This window comes from Pinus tabuliformis, chromosome X, assembly GCF_031772625.1.
Source record: "Pinus tabuliformis cultivar Carrire ecotype Pingquan chromosome X, CPIR1, whole genome shotgun sequence".
Classification (NCBI taxonomy): domain Eukaryota; kingdom Viridiplantae; phylum Streptophyta; class Pinopsida; order Pinales; family Pinaceae; genus Pinus; species Pinus tabuliformis.
The window spans coordinates 4862052-4875888 of record NC_142308.1 but is presented as its reverse complement, the minus strand read 5'-3'; the positions used below and the strand labels follow the sequence as shown (position 1 = coordinate 4875888).

The 13837-nt window shown below is 39.6% G+C and overlaps 1 pseudogene; it reads left to right on the top strand.

The window, feature by feature from the left end:
* The first annotated feature begins 1222 nt into the window (after positions 1 to 1222).
* Positions 1223 to 1686, top strand: LOC149137994 (uncharacterized; annotated as a pseudogene).
* The last annotated feature ends 12151 nt before the right edge of the window (positions 1687 to 13837 follow it).

The window sequence follows — 13837 nt, the reverse complement described above, 5'->3', positions numbered from 1 at the left end:
AGTGTTAGCGCTCGAATTTGGCCTCAGGCTGAGGAAGGCAAAATCCAAGGCAACATCAAACCACTTAGCCTCGTAGCTAGCCCTACGAGGACAGGAGAGGGCTCTCTCCAGTCTATCTCAGCAAAAAGTTTTCTAAAAGGGGCTGCGATGACTTTAAAATAAACTGATTTTAGGCTAGTAAATTGATAAAAAGGGGTTTTTAATAAAATGATGGGGTTTTTCTGAGCTGCATGGGGCAAAGAAACATCTTGAATAGAGAAATGTAATAAAAAACACAGATTGTCTCCTGAGGCAAGGTAGGCAAGAAAGTTTAACATCAAATTGAGATTAAATGGAATGGCAAGACTGCTGAGGAGCTGACAAGGGCATAGAGGATGAATCCTTGTCAAACAGAAGAAAACATTAAATATGAACAAACTTAAAGGCAGAGCATACAAAATATGAATTCTACCTTAACACTTCATTTGTTCAAATGGAAACGATCATGAAATGACATGAACACATAACAGGCTACATATGAAACAAAAGAGGACACAAATGTTAAATCTCATACCACAGGAATCTCAGAAGCCAGAGCTGGGTATTTTCATTAAAATCCCTGTCAAAGACTGTACAATGAAAGCTCTGTTCTCTCTCCTCCACCAGCGCTCAGAACTCTCCCTTTCTCACTCCCAATCCCTTACAAATGATTTTTTAATACATTAAATAAACGCTGCTAGGGGAAAAACAAATCGACCCCAAAACAGGGGCGTTGTTTCACCTGCAGTTACAAAAATAGAGATAGAGCGTTTTCATCTATTCTAAAATAGAACAGCGTCCCTCTAAAAATCCTCTGATGGCCGACAAATTGGAGCACAGATCCCGTTGAATCATTAACTGAAGTCATTAGTAGGAGATCGGTTCCTATTTTTTTTGTTGTGATGGATATCTTCATTTTGTTTTAGGCGTATTTTGACTTGGCATTTCTCATTGATAAGAGAATACATCACGAAAATCAGGCACTAAACAGAGCAGCCACTATTTAATTATAGGAGGGCAACAAACTCGACTCAAACACATTACATAACGCAACACATACAATTTTAAGATTGTGAATAACAAAACGAAATCCAACCACTCATTCTAAACACAGCATCTTCTAGGCCTTAATTCAACCAAAACCATGACATTTGGCACAGACCAACTTTCAATCATTATGAAGTGATATGCTAAATGAGCCATTTCCAAGAAGGACTAACAAGGTAAGCTCCAGATTCGGCTCTTTATAAACTAAAAAACAAGGTTTAAACCGCCTCTTCTTCTTCGTACTCGGCCTCATCATCAGCAGTTGCATCTTGATACTGCTGATACTCTGACACCAAATCATTCATGTTACTCTCTGCCTCTGTGAATTCCATCTCATCCATGCCCTCACCAGTGTACCAGTGCAAAAATGCTTTTCTCCTAAGCATGGCAGTGAATTGTTCGCTGACTCGCTTGAACATTTCTTGAATTGAAGTAGAGTTTCCAATGAAGGTGGATGCCATCTTAAGACCTTTTGGAGGAATGTCACAAACACTGAACTTCACATTGTTTGGTATCCACTCCACAAAATAAGAGGAATTTTTGTTTTGAACATTCAACATTTGTTCATCTACTTCTTTTGTGCTCATACGTCCACGGAACATAGCAGAGGCTGTCAGGTAACACCCATGACGAGGGTCAACTGCACACATCATGTTTTTGGCATTCCACATTTGCTGTGTAAGTTCAGGCACAGTTGAGGGAGCGGTATACTTGGGATCCTCTAGATGTCAAGGGAGAAAATCCCACCATAAAGAAGTGTAAGCGAGGGAATGGAATCAGGTTAACTGCAAGTTTACGCAAATCAGAGTTTAACTGTCTAGAGAACCGCAAGCAGCATGTACATCCACTCATTGTTGCAGAAATTAAATGGTTAAGATCTCCAAATGTGGGCGTTGTTAACTTCAAGGTTCTGAAGCAAATGTCGTAAAGTGCTTCATTGTCAAGAACCATGCATTCATTTACATTCTCCACCAATTGATGTACAGAAAGAGTTGCATTATAAGGCTCCACCACTGTGTCCGATACCTTAGGTGATGGAAAAAACAGAGAAAGTTAACATCATTCTGTCCGGGTACTCCTCCCTTATTTTGGAAATCAAGAGAGTCCCCATTCCCAATCCTAAACAAATATTTCCCTTGTAGAAAGCTACATATTGTCCTGCTGCAAGTCCTTGATCATCTTCTGATAGTCTGACTATGGCGATCTCTTGAGCAATCTCTCCCAAGATTGGATGTTCGTTTTCTTTATGAAGGTTTCCCTTCACAATCTCTATATGACAGTCGTAAAATTTTGGTCCATGACGTACCTTGCATTGTAGATTTTCAAGATCCTCTGGAAAAGCACCATGGTCCTCTGGGAAGTCGAAGACTTTGACGCTGCCCAATTTTATAAAACCAAAATCTTCTGTGCTTCCCAAGAAAATCCCCTGTCTCTGCCTCTAAAGCATACCTTCCATCTCACCAATATGTCTGGCACTTTGTCATTTTGTTTTTATTACACTTTGAACTGATGACAATTGGTTGTTTTTGCAGGGATTGGAGCTACTGAAGCTGCTGCCATTGAAGACTGTAGAGCTTTGGAACATTTACCTATTTATTACAAAAACATATTTGATGATTTCTTCTTCAAAACAAAGTTTTGAAGAAGAATCTATTTCACATTGATGACATTCCTGAAATAAACATCTACTGAACCTTCTCCTAGCCTGCAAGTGTTATTGAAACATCAAGCTTTACAAACATCTAAGTAGCAGTGGGTGAAAGCTAATTGTCATTGGCCTGCATATTTGAACTGAGATTTTGACAGCCACCTGTCAATTTGACTCTGACAGAGAACTTTGAGAAGACGGAGTCTAACAAGCTGCACATGCAAGAGACTGATTGACCGCTGGAGAAGAATGCACATTTCTGGCTGGGAGCTGGGCTGGACGCCCATGAGATTTGCACAATTTCTGGGCTCAGTAGCTCACTGCTACCCATATTTGCACAAATCCTGGGCTGAACAGCTGACTGCTACCCAGATTTGCACAAATCCTGGGCTGAACAACCTGCTGCTGGGAAAATTTGCACAAATCCTGTTGGGAGGGTTGGCTGGCAGGATTGCGCAATCTTGGAGCCCAACCAGCTGTCAGAAATGATTGTGCAATTTCTGGAGGGAAGGTTGGTTTCCCTCCAGAAATGATCAATTTTCAAGGGTAAGCTTCTCAGCATGCAGATGGACCAAGTTCGGGTGAGCAGCTTGTGAAGGGAAAAGATCAAACTGTGTTCGACAGTTACCTTTAAGCAAGAAAGACACTAAAGCTTGAGGACTTGATGAAGCAAGGTAAGAAGATGTGAAGGTTGGTAGGGAGGCTCCAAAACAGGCTAACAAAAAATTTTGGAGGGTGGTTGTAGCCTCTACAACACTTGGCGACACACTGGTAGAACTCCAGCTCTCTGAATGGACCTTGTTCATGAAAAGCAAGTCTAACACCTCTGCAAGTATAGTTCATCTCTCAGATCATCTTGGCTTCACACTAGCTTGATTGTAAGATGTAGCATCTGCCAGACTCTTGGTCGACTGACACACATTCCAAGCCAAGGTAACACAGTTCTTTCGATTGGGGTTGAGGGGTATATAGGTGCACAAGCAGTATAATCGTCAGAGTCTTAGTTTCATCTCTGGTGTTACTCCATTGCCAGTAGGCTTGGACAGTACCCCCGTGGAGTCACATAGGAACACAAGCATGGCTCCGCTGCCAGCGAGCCTGGTCAGTACCTCGGTGGAGTTACTTGCATCACCTCCCTGTGCAGGAAGCCTTTCTCTTCATTCGCCTTATTCAATTTTCATTTTGAATTTTTTTGACTTTTAATTTTTTAATTTTTTCACTGTGCATAGTACTTATTCATTTCAGAGGCGGAAGAGGGATCCCGACTTATTGAGAGAAGAAGAGGTTGTTCCAGCAGAGAAGTATTTTTTTGTATCTCTGATGTGCTTGTTAATGTTTTCCCCCTCACCTTACTCTACTTGACTGAGCTGACAAGGGTTAACCCAAAAACAATCGACTAGAGAAGGTGACACTAGTTAGCACCTAAGCGTTGTGTTTACACCAAGGTTCACTTTGAATAGTACATATTTTCCTTCGATGTATCATGGATTAAAAGTAACAAGCTCATCATACAAAGGCAAGATGACAGATAACCAAGTAGTGATAGTTGTACAATCTCTCTTGCACTTTACCCAGCTCGTTTCATGAGTCACACATGGTTTCATGCAAACTAACCTACGAACGAAATGAGTGAACAAACTAACCAATCAACAAAGCAAGGTGAGAGCAGAAGCAAAAACAAAAGCGAAGCAAGTAAACAAACAAAAAAGCAAGTAAACAAACAAACAAGCAAGCAAACAAAGCATGTAAGAAAACAAGCATGCAAGCAAACAACTGAAAGCAAACACTATTCCTACTCCTACACTAACGATGCATGGGCCTAATCACGTGAAGTGATACTTCCAATGTAGCCATCAGCGCATTGGTAGACCCATGTTGGTGAAGGCTTGGTCCGCGAGTAACCTAGTTGTGCGGACCAGCATATAAGAAAGATATAATAGTGAAGATAGCCACACTCTATGTTTCAAAGTGCCCACGGGACATAAGCGAGTGCATGTGCATGACGGAAAGTCTGTTGACTTATCATGGTGTTGTGCGACACTGCGTGCTACTTTGAAGCATAAGCACACTCTTGACTAGGACATGCAAGCAAACAAATGAAACAAAGATAACTTACATCACGCACGAGTGCTTGCAATGTAAGACTCCTCCATGCATGAGCAATGGGATTGTGTAGTTCGAGTGGAGGAAGTGTGATCTGTGTGTAAGATGGATCTTCAATGCATACATATGAGTGATGAGGAGCCTTGGGTGATTGAACAATTCATGATCAGAAGTGAGACTAACCCGAAGAGAGCGAGGACCTAACATAACCATCAGCTCGGGTTGAAGTGCCTCGACAGTCTTGGGTGTCTCAACTTCATCATCAGGTAGATCATCATAAACCAGTGGCTTCGAAATATCAACTGCGATAGATTCATGATCATGATAAAAAATGGAAGCAAATGGATCATGACTGCCACGATCAGAAAAATCAATGAATTCTTCGACATCCTCATGATCAGATGGATAAACAGAGGTGTAGATGAAAAGCGAGCGAACTCATCCTCTATGTTTCTGGAAAAGACAGATGAATGATCATGTAGATATTCAATGAATAACTTATCCTATCCATTGTCGAATGATGGACTAGCATCTGGTGAGTCCTGTGAGTGATCAACAATGGGTTCATTCGGGGATGAAGACACACATGCAAAATCATGGATGGCAGGTTCACCAAAAAATCTAGGAAGGAACGGAGGGGACTCGGATGGAAGGGAGTCATCCTTCACCGAGTGTTGATGTTCAAGCTCCCACTCATACTCTTCATGAATGACAACGCATGTTGGTTGTGAAACACCAGCTCCATCAGTGAGTTGTTCCTTGTTCACAACAAGTGAAGAGTTCGGAAAGGATGAACACAAGACAACATCATCTGAAGGAACACCTGAGTGCAAAGATGGAGGTCGAAGAAAAGAATGCACATGGTAACTCGAAGGACTCACAACCAAATTTGCGTGAAAATTGAGTGGAGTGATGTTGCGAGGGTGTAAAGGATGAACAGAAGTGTGAACATGATCCTCAGCATCCCTGGGCAATGGTGGAACTGTTGAATGAGAGGGAAGCGGACAGTCCGTTGAGACAGTGCCTCCTCCCATATGGGATTGCACAGTTCCATCAACGAAGAAGGTTGAGCGAGGCTTGACATCAAGCTTCCTCTTGGGACGGGCAGATTTCTTAAGATAGTACTCGAACCGGTCCCAGAGATAAGAGAACTTCATTTGGCTCCTCGGAGATTGAAACTATAAGTCACGGAAGCGCTACCAAAAATCAATAACGGATTCATGTGGAACCCTCCATTTCTGTAACAGTTTTTGGTCAATATGGTCTGGATCAAAATGATAGAATGTGTCTTCAATAAGATCATAGAAGTGCTCACATGAGTGCATGGTGTCAGCCAGTAGGCTGAGCACCCAATGAAATGGGTATTCGCGAAGTGTGAATGCAAGCAGCAAACTGACCTGTTCGTCAGTAAACTCATCTTCCTCATAAATCATGGAAAAGAAGTTATGTATGTGCTTAGGCCAGACCACTTCGCCTTCACCATCATACATGTGAGTGGACAAAAGATTGAAAAGCTTCCCTGAGATGGAGACATCTTCACGATTCGAAAAACATCTTAAGGAAAGAAGAGTGCAAGACTCCATAAACGATATGCAAAGATTCAAAACTAGATGAGAGGGCACTGCTTGTCATCAGGCCCTCCTTCTAGCGCCAGAAATGTTGATAGTGCTCGACCTGCCAACATGTCAAGGGGATCTCCCCGGTAAGAAGTCCCAATTAAACCTCAGACCGTTTGGTGTAAGAGTCCTAGTTATTCCCAGCAGTGGTTCGTAAGGTAATGCATTGACCACGATGTCACACAGAGGCAAGTATGATAACTTTGTAAGTAGCAAGGGTGTGACTGATGCAGAGAGTCAAAGAATGTGTACGAGAGGTTCCAAAACTTCGAAGGGAGAGGAAGGTGAAGGTGCGTTGCAGGTTGAAAGGGATTATTCCCAACTCGGCTAGGAACACACCACACAAAGGACATGCATAGCTTCTAGCGGAGCAGTCCACTCGGAAGCAACAATCACAACGTACAAGGTAAGATAACACGAACAACACTCACAGATCAGTCCGAGAGGAGTGTGACAGTTGATATAGCAAGGTTCATGAGAAAGGTTTGTCTGATGTCCGGCAGAGAAATCAACACAGACGGTGATAGCATTAACAACATATGCAACACATTAACAACAAGATTCATATTATTGCATGTGAATCAGTTCATACACAAGTACATAAGTTAAACAACATTTATCATTAAGGCAACTGGAGCAGTCCAACTACACTAACAACATATGCATGAAAATGTGCTAGCTCTTATTATTAAAGAAGTGTAAGTCACAATCATACAATACACTATGTAAACCTGCTAGCCCCAACAGTGGAACGTTACAGCCACATCCTCCTGCTCCTACAAAGAGATGTACTAGCTTCATGTAGAGGAGAAGCCAAGGCGCATTACAATACTGTCCAAGTCTTCTTCAAGATAGTCTTAGTAGAATCTTGGCTAACCAAAAGCCCATACAATGAGTTATGGGGGACTATTTATAGAAAAGGGTGGGGTGACCCTTGACATTCCCCTTTGTGACAGTTCAACTACCCTCGTGACTCTTCACCTACTCTATGACTGTTACATCCAAATGTTGACACTTGACTTACACTTGACATGACTCAACATTACAATGCACATGTACTCATGTGAGACAACATGGCTTGAGCAAGCCTTGCAAGACATCATTGACACTTAGTCCATTGTGGTGAGACCAACTCTTTGACATGCTTGTGATGGTGAAGCTAGTGAGCTGATGCCAAGCTTGGTCCTCAGTGATGATGTGCATGCACCTCATGGTGGCATCTTGTTGAAGAGAACTCTTGCTTTCATTGCAATCGGTGCATTGTTTCAGCCCCTTCATCCAACTCGTTTGCTAACATGCGCATGGTCTTCTTGGGTATGGTTGAATCGACAACACACTGATCCATAGTGTCCGTGCTGATCTTCAAGTGTGTGCTGGTGGTCATGCACATTAACTTGCCGAAGTACATGTTCAGCACCAGTTGGACTTGCCTCGGTGAGTGTGTTGAATGGGTTGGTTTGCATGCATGAGCTCAATGACATGCATGCTGTTGAATCCCTTGCATGTGATTGTTTGGTCTAAAATGCAATGCAAGTTAGAGTTTCATTTACTATCAATCCGGGTAAGTAAACTTCGAGGATCATCCAATATATATGGACTTAAAGACAAACTAGACTAAGCTAGGTGAAGAAATGCCAAAGCTCCCTTATAGGAGGTTTTTCATTGGGATCTCCAACATCTATTTAGTTATTTAACAAAACGAAATCTAAAAATTAAAAGACATTGTGATAAGTGTAAGAGATATTAAAGCTCCCTTACAGGAGACTGCTCATTAATATTTCTAATCATCTTAATCAACAAAACCTAATTTTGATTGATTGCATGAAATATTAAAGCTCTCTTACAAGAGACTATTCATTTTATCTCAAGCATATAAATCAAAAACTTAAACTAATGAAATCAAACATTAAATAACAAATCAAATTAATTGAAGGAAACATTAATACTTTCTTACGAAAGGTCATTCGTTAATATTTCAAACATATGAACCTGATAATTTAATCTAATGAAATTCACAAACAAACATAAAATAAGAGCATACTAAAATAAAAGTGTACTTGCTAGGCAATGGGGATCTTTCCAAGGATTCACAAGCACACCAAAAGAGAAGTCAAATGTAGAGGATCAAAGAAGCTCCGTTTTATTCATCATCAATTGCAAATTGCAATTACAACCATTACAATGATTCTCTAATCTAACTTCTCATTACCAACCTATAAGATACTAAGATTACAAAATGAAGATTACAAATGAAGGAGATAACACTCCTATTTATACAAAAGCTATGATAACAAACTCATAAATGTAAATCCATTATTCCCTCCTTTGACCCACATATTTCTCAACCAATAGTGACACATAACCCTATTCTCCATGATCTCCTCCATGAGGTCCACGATCTTCTCCATGAGGTCCATGATCTCCTCAAATTCGAATTTGAACATAGAGTGCCACTTAAAGATGCCTTAGAAGCTTCCTTTGTACCTACACATGTGAACAAACTCATTCTGATTGTTAGGTATAAGTATATGGAGATTATTTTCTAAAGTTTAACCATAAATTCTCTTAAAAATACTAAGAACTAATGAAAGTGAAGCTAATGTGGTGACATGGTGGTGGAATAGAGGTGAGAAAATGTGTGAATGGAGTGAAAGTGGATGTTCTTTTAAAGATAATTCCTAGGCCCAACATACCTCCAAACTGAAGGTATTGCATGTCCTCACGCAATCTATTACATTACTTTTGATACTTGAGCTTTGGCTTAGACTTTGCGTGATATCATTTGCTTAACTTTTGCAAAGTGTGTTTGTTGAATTGCAACTTGGTTGGTTCTTGTGTTTCAACCATATTTTGTTGGTTGCATTCAAATTTAATGTATGATCTTTGCATAATGATAATGTGATTTTTATTGCAAAATACTTTTGTTGGAATGCATCATGGTTGGTTCTTGTGTAACAACCATGATTGTGTTGTATCCAATTAGCTTTTAAGTACTTTTGACAAAGCCATTTATATGCTCATGTAATAGTGAATATATTTTGAAGGTATGTGGGTTTTAGAATGTGATATATGAATATGGAAAAATATGAAGGTGACAAAGTATGTATGTAAATGTATCCCTCCCCCAAATTGATGGTTTTGGCAATTTTATGAAATGAGGAAAAGAAGTTTTTTTCCAAAAATTATCATTCTAGCTTTCAAGGAATTAAATGGTTAAAAGTTAGAAAATATCATACCTCAACTTACCCTTTCAAAAATGGATGACAGTTGTGCATGTGTGGCTGCAAAATTCTGATCATAGTCTTCTTTACTTGGTTGTGAAAATGGTGGATGAAGTCGAAAAAGTTAATCTTTTATTGTTGTTGCATCTGTTGTTGGATCTTCTGTTGAATGTTTAGAATCTGCTGCTAAATGCGGATGAAAATGTATCAGGCTTGGAAGGTATACAAGATTTAGAATTTACACTTTCCCCCTAGCTTTATTTATTGACTTTTCCTCAAGTCATTTACGTCATAACTTAAAGTTAATGAATGTAATTCCACTTCCTCCGCTACAAATTGACTGGTCTTCAAGTCTTCAACACACTTTGTCACAATTCTTGTCATTTGAATTAATGTTTGGGTGTTGAACATGACAAGAAATTATCAACTTAGTGGCCATTGATGAATGTCACTAGGCAACACGAGATCTCCCATCTTTGATGTGGATGAGAGTCAAGATGCCCCGAACACATCTTTCTAAGTATGAATGAATTTGTTGATGTCGAATACTTAGAAGATCCGATGAACGAGGGACCTTGATGTATTTCCTTTTTTATCGGCATGATAGCTTGCCCTTAAGGCATGCAAGCTTCAAGGTGTTTTTAGAATTATATTTAGACTCAGGACTCAATGGTGTATGAAAGCAAAGTTTTATTTGCAAGGGTAGTGAAATGGAAACTGACACTGATGGAACAAAGCGCTTGTAAATGAGCTTCGTTGGGATTGATGTGAATGTAATGAGTTGTATGTGGGTAATGGAAAATGGTTAATGAGTCTTGCTGGAATATGTGAGCATGCAAAATCTCATAGATAAATACTCTGCTTATTTTTTTTATGGAATCTCTTCTAAAAGATCAGCATTGACCAGCCTCTTGTAGATGTCGATTTCACCATCTTGTTTGTCATGCAACAATGTCAAACTATTAAGCTCTTACTGGAAGTTGCATGATCTTTTAATTTTCTGGAAATTTCATTTATGTTCATGGACTTTGTAGGTTTTAACCCTGTACAGAAATTACCTGCATACGAATTCTAAAACACAGAAAATAAATAATGCGAGAGCAGAACACATAAAACACATATACACAGAGATTTTCCCTTGGATCCCAAAACCGGGACTACCAGCTTGATTTTTCATTATGTTCCTTTCAATGTTATAATACATATTTATACATGCCAAAGCATCCAATACCATGGACCGAAAACCATCGCATCCAATACCATGGACCGAAAACCATCGCGTCCAATACCATGGACCGAAAAACCATCGCGTCCAAAAAAACATGTGTGAAAATCATGCACAAAACCATAGGTGGGTCCGCCCAACCTAACATAGGGTCCAAAACCAAAATTTTCCGGGGCGTTGCCCCGAACCCCATAAAGTGGGGTTACGGGTGCCCCTCAAACCCCCTGTTAACTACGTGGAAAGAATATAACACAACCCAACAGACTTGTTCCTTTGAGTACCAATTGTGCGCACTATTAGTTTCCCTAATGATCAGTTGATCATCCGAAATCTGCCAAAAAATAAATAAAAAAAATCCTTGGCATAAAAATGTTAGTGTGTTCAAAAAGGAATGGCCAATTCCTTGATGTTTTTACACAAAAATTATTTCCAAATGAAACAGATTAAGGAGTATCAAAAGCATAATGTTCAGTCCAATTTATAATTTTGATAACAGTCCATTTTTAAATGCTAACCCAATCCAGACAAAAATAATAGTGCAGAAGAAACCAATATCTGTTGAGCATAGTCAACTAAAATGTTGGCCGTGCTTTTCAAATGGCGATTTTCCTGCAAAACATTATGGAAAAAAGCTTGGGTTGAGATCCCTTGTTATTCTAGGAAAAAATTTTAAAAATGCTAATTACTTACCTGAGCAGAAAGCTTCCGGAACAGTCTTCGGGAATGTGCATGCCTGCTGATTAATATGTTACATAAAATCATACAAGCATATATTTTCTTTCAATTGTTTGTTATTTGTATTCTGCTAATTTTCTTTTAACGTAGAGCACCTGTCACCAATTCATTGGTGTCGATTCAATGTGCCATTCACCTTTTTTTACATGGTTTGAATATTCAACAAAGTTCTACAAACACACTCCCTTTGGGCAGCGCCTAACGAGCCATATATCAAGTATTAAATGCACCCGGAGATGCACGCGACATAGCTCGTTAACACGTAAAATGCCTTTTTTTATTTAGTGACGAGTTTTGCATTTTGCGTGTTAACGAGTTATGTCGCGCGCATCTCCGGGTGCATTTAATACTTGATATATGGCTCGTTAGGCGCTGCCCTCCCTTTGCATCACGGATCCATGGATGAGCATTGTTTTTTTCTATAATGTGTCATGGATTTTTACGATAGTGATTTAATGCGCAATTATGATTTTGGGGCTATGGAGATATCTGTCGATCTCACCACTGTACCACAATCTTTGGCCATAACACAAAATAATAATGACTCTTGATATTCGTTTTGTCTACTGTGTCCAGAAACCATATACAATTCAGTCTTATCCTTGGATGAATTTCTCCTTATGAAAAAATGGAAGAGTGTTCCTTTATGCTGGAACCTTAATCAAAGCGAAAATCAGTTCTGAACATATAGCGTGATTTCCATTGTCAAAACTATTTTGCAAGTTTACCACGCAAGTTTGCCACGTGTGTTCAACCAAGGCGCACAAACTTTGTCATATATGCCATGACCTATTTTTCTTTTAATCCATTTTATGCCATGTCCATCATATATCACACATGGTTTCCAAAAAAAAAAAACTAAACACGCAAATAAAATGATATACGGTCATCGTTTAACACACAAATAAAATGATATATGGTCACCATTCAAAATTATAACTACAGCACACCATTGACCATCATAAGGTAGACTACCACTGTCATAAAAAAAAAAAGCTTTACCACATTTAACAACACATTAAACCACTCTTACATTGCATCCTTCGACGCAACATTTAAACCAATGCAGAATTGACTCCAACATGCTATCAACGTCCCACCAGGCATGCAACAAAGTTATCATCCTCCGGTGCAGCCTTCGAACTATCACACCAAAAGATTTCATACATGCAACATCAAACTTCCAATCCACGTAAATTTAGCCGGCAATGGAACCAGAGAGGGTTTTGTTTCTTGTTTTTCTTGACAATCGCATTCTTTAATTCAGAGCAGGAATCTGGAGAGTAATTGTGGGTTGAAGGCCGAGTAGGTGGAGTTTTACGGTGAAGACACCCTGCCATGATAACTAACAAAAAGGTTCCACGTTTGTTTGAGTTTTTTCTAAGGCACAATATGTGCACAACTTTTTCTCCACGTTTAGCGCTATTTCAATCTGCTACGATAATTGAGGGATGATGGAGGTTGGCATATATCGCATTTAGTTCATGTTACAACGGTGGATGGCAAAATCATTAGTGGTGGCATCACTTATGGATAGTTATTGACACGTACATGTTGGCGTATGGTCACGTTATCATAAAGAACGAAACCCATGCCACAGTCCACGTTATCATCCAGAACATACTCAACAAATAGCTCAAATTGTGCCCGAAAATATGTATTCTCAAATCGCTCTACTCGCATTCTTTGCTTCCAAACTGTTTTACATATTCCACTTGACCTGTCCCGTTTCACGTCAGTTTGACTTCTCAATGTTCCTGCGCACTCCAGAAACTTTGTCTTCTAGAATTTCTTATGTTTTCTAGGTCCTCCTATTTTCATTTTGGGCTTCAAACACCCTGTGTTTTTGCATGGAAGATCAGACTGCTAAAACTCCTACCTGTTCACCATATCGAGGCGAGGGTTCTACAATGTGACCAACTTGGTTCACAGATGGAAAGCAGTGGCATTAAATGAGGACCGAGATTTATGTCTCTCAATCATTAAAACTATAAGTTCCTCGTTTGATTTTCCCATTAGCAGATAGCTTCCAGAGCTGGGTATCATGTTTTTCGTTTGCAAGGAGCTAAGTTGGATTGAATTTGTTCTATATTTTTTAGGCCCCAAAACCACTTGAATACATAATATCGACAATTTGTGCCAGAGGTATTTCTTAGTCAGAACTATTTCCAGGTGAAGTAAGATTACGTTAGAAGTCGAATCTTGACATTGCCAAATTTCCAAA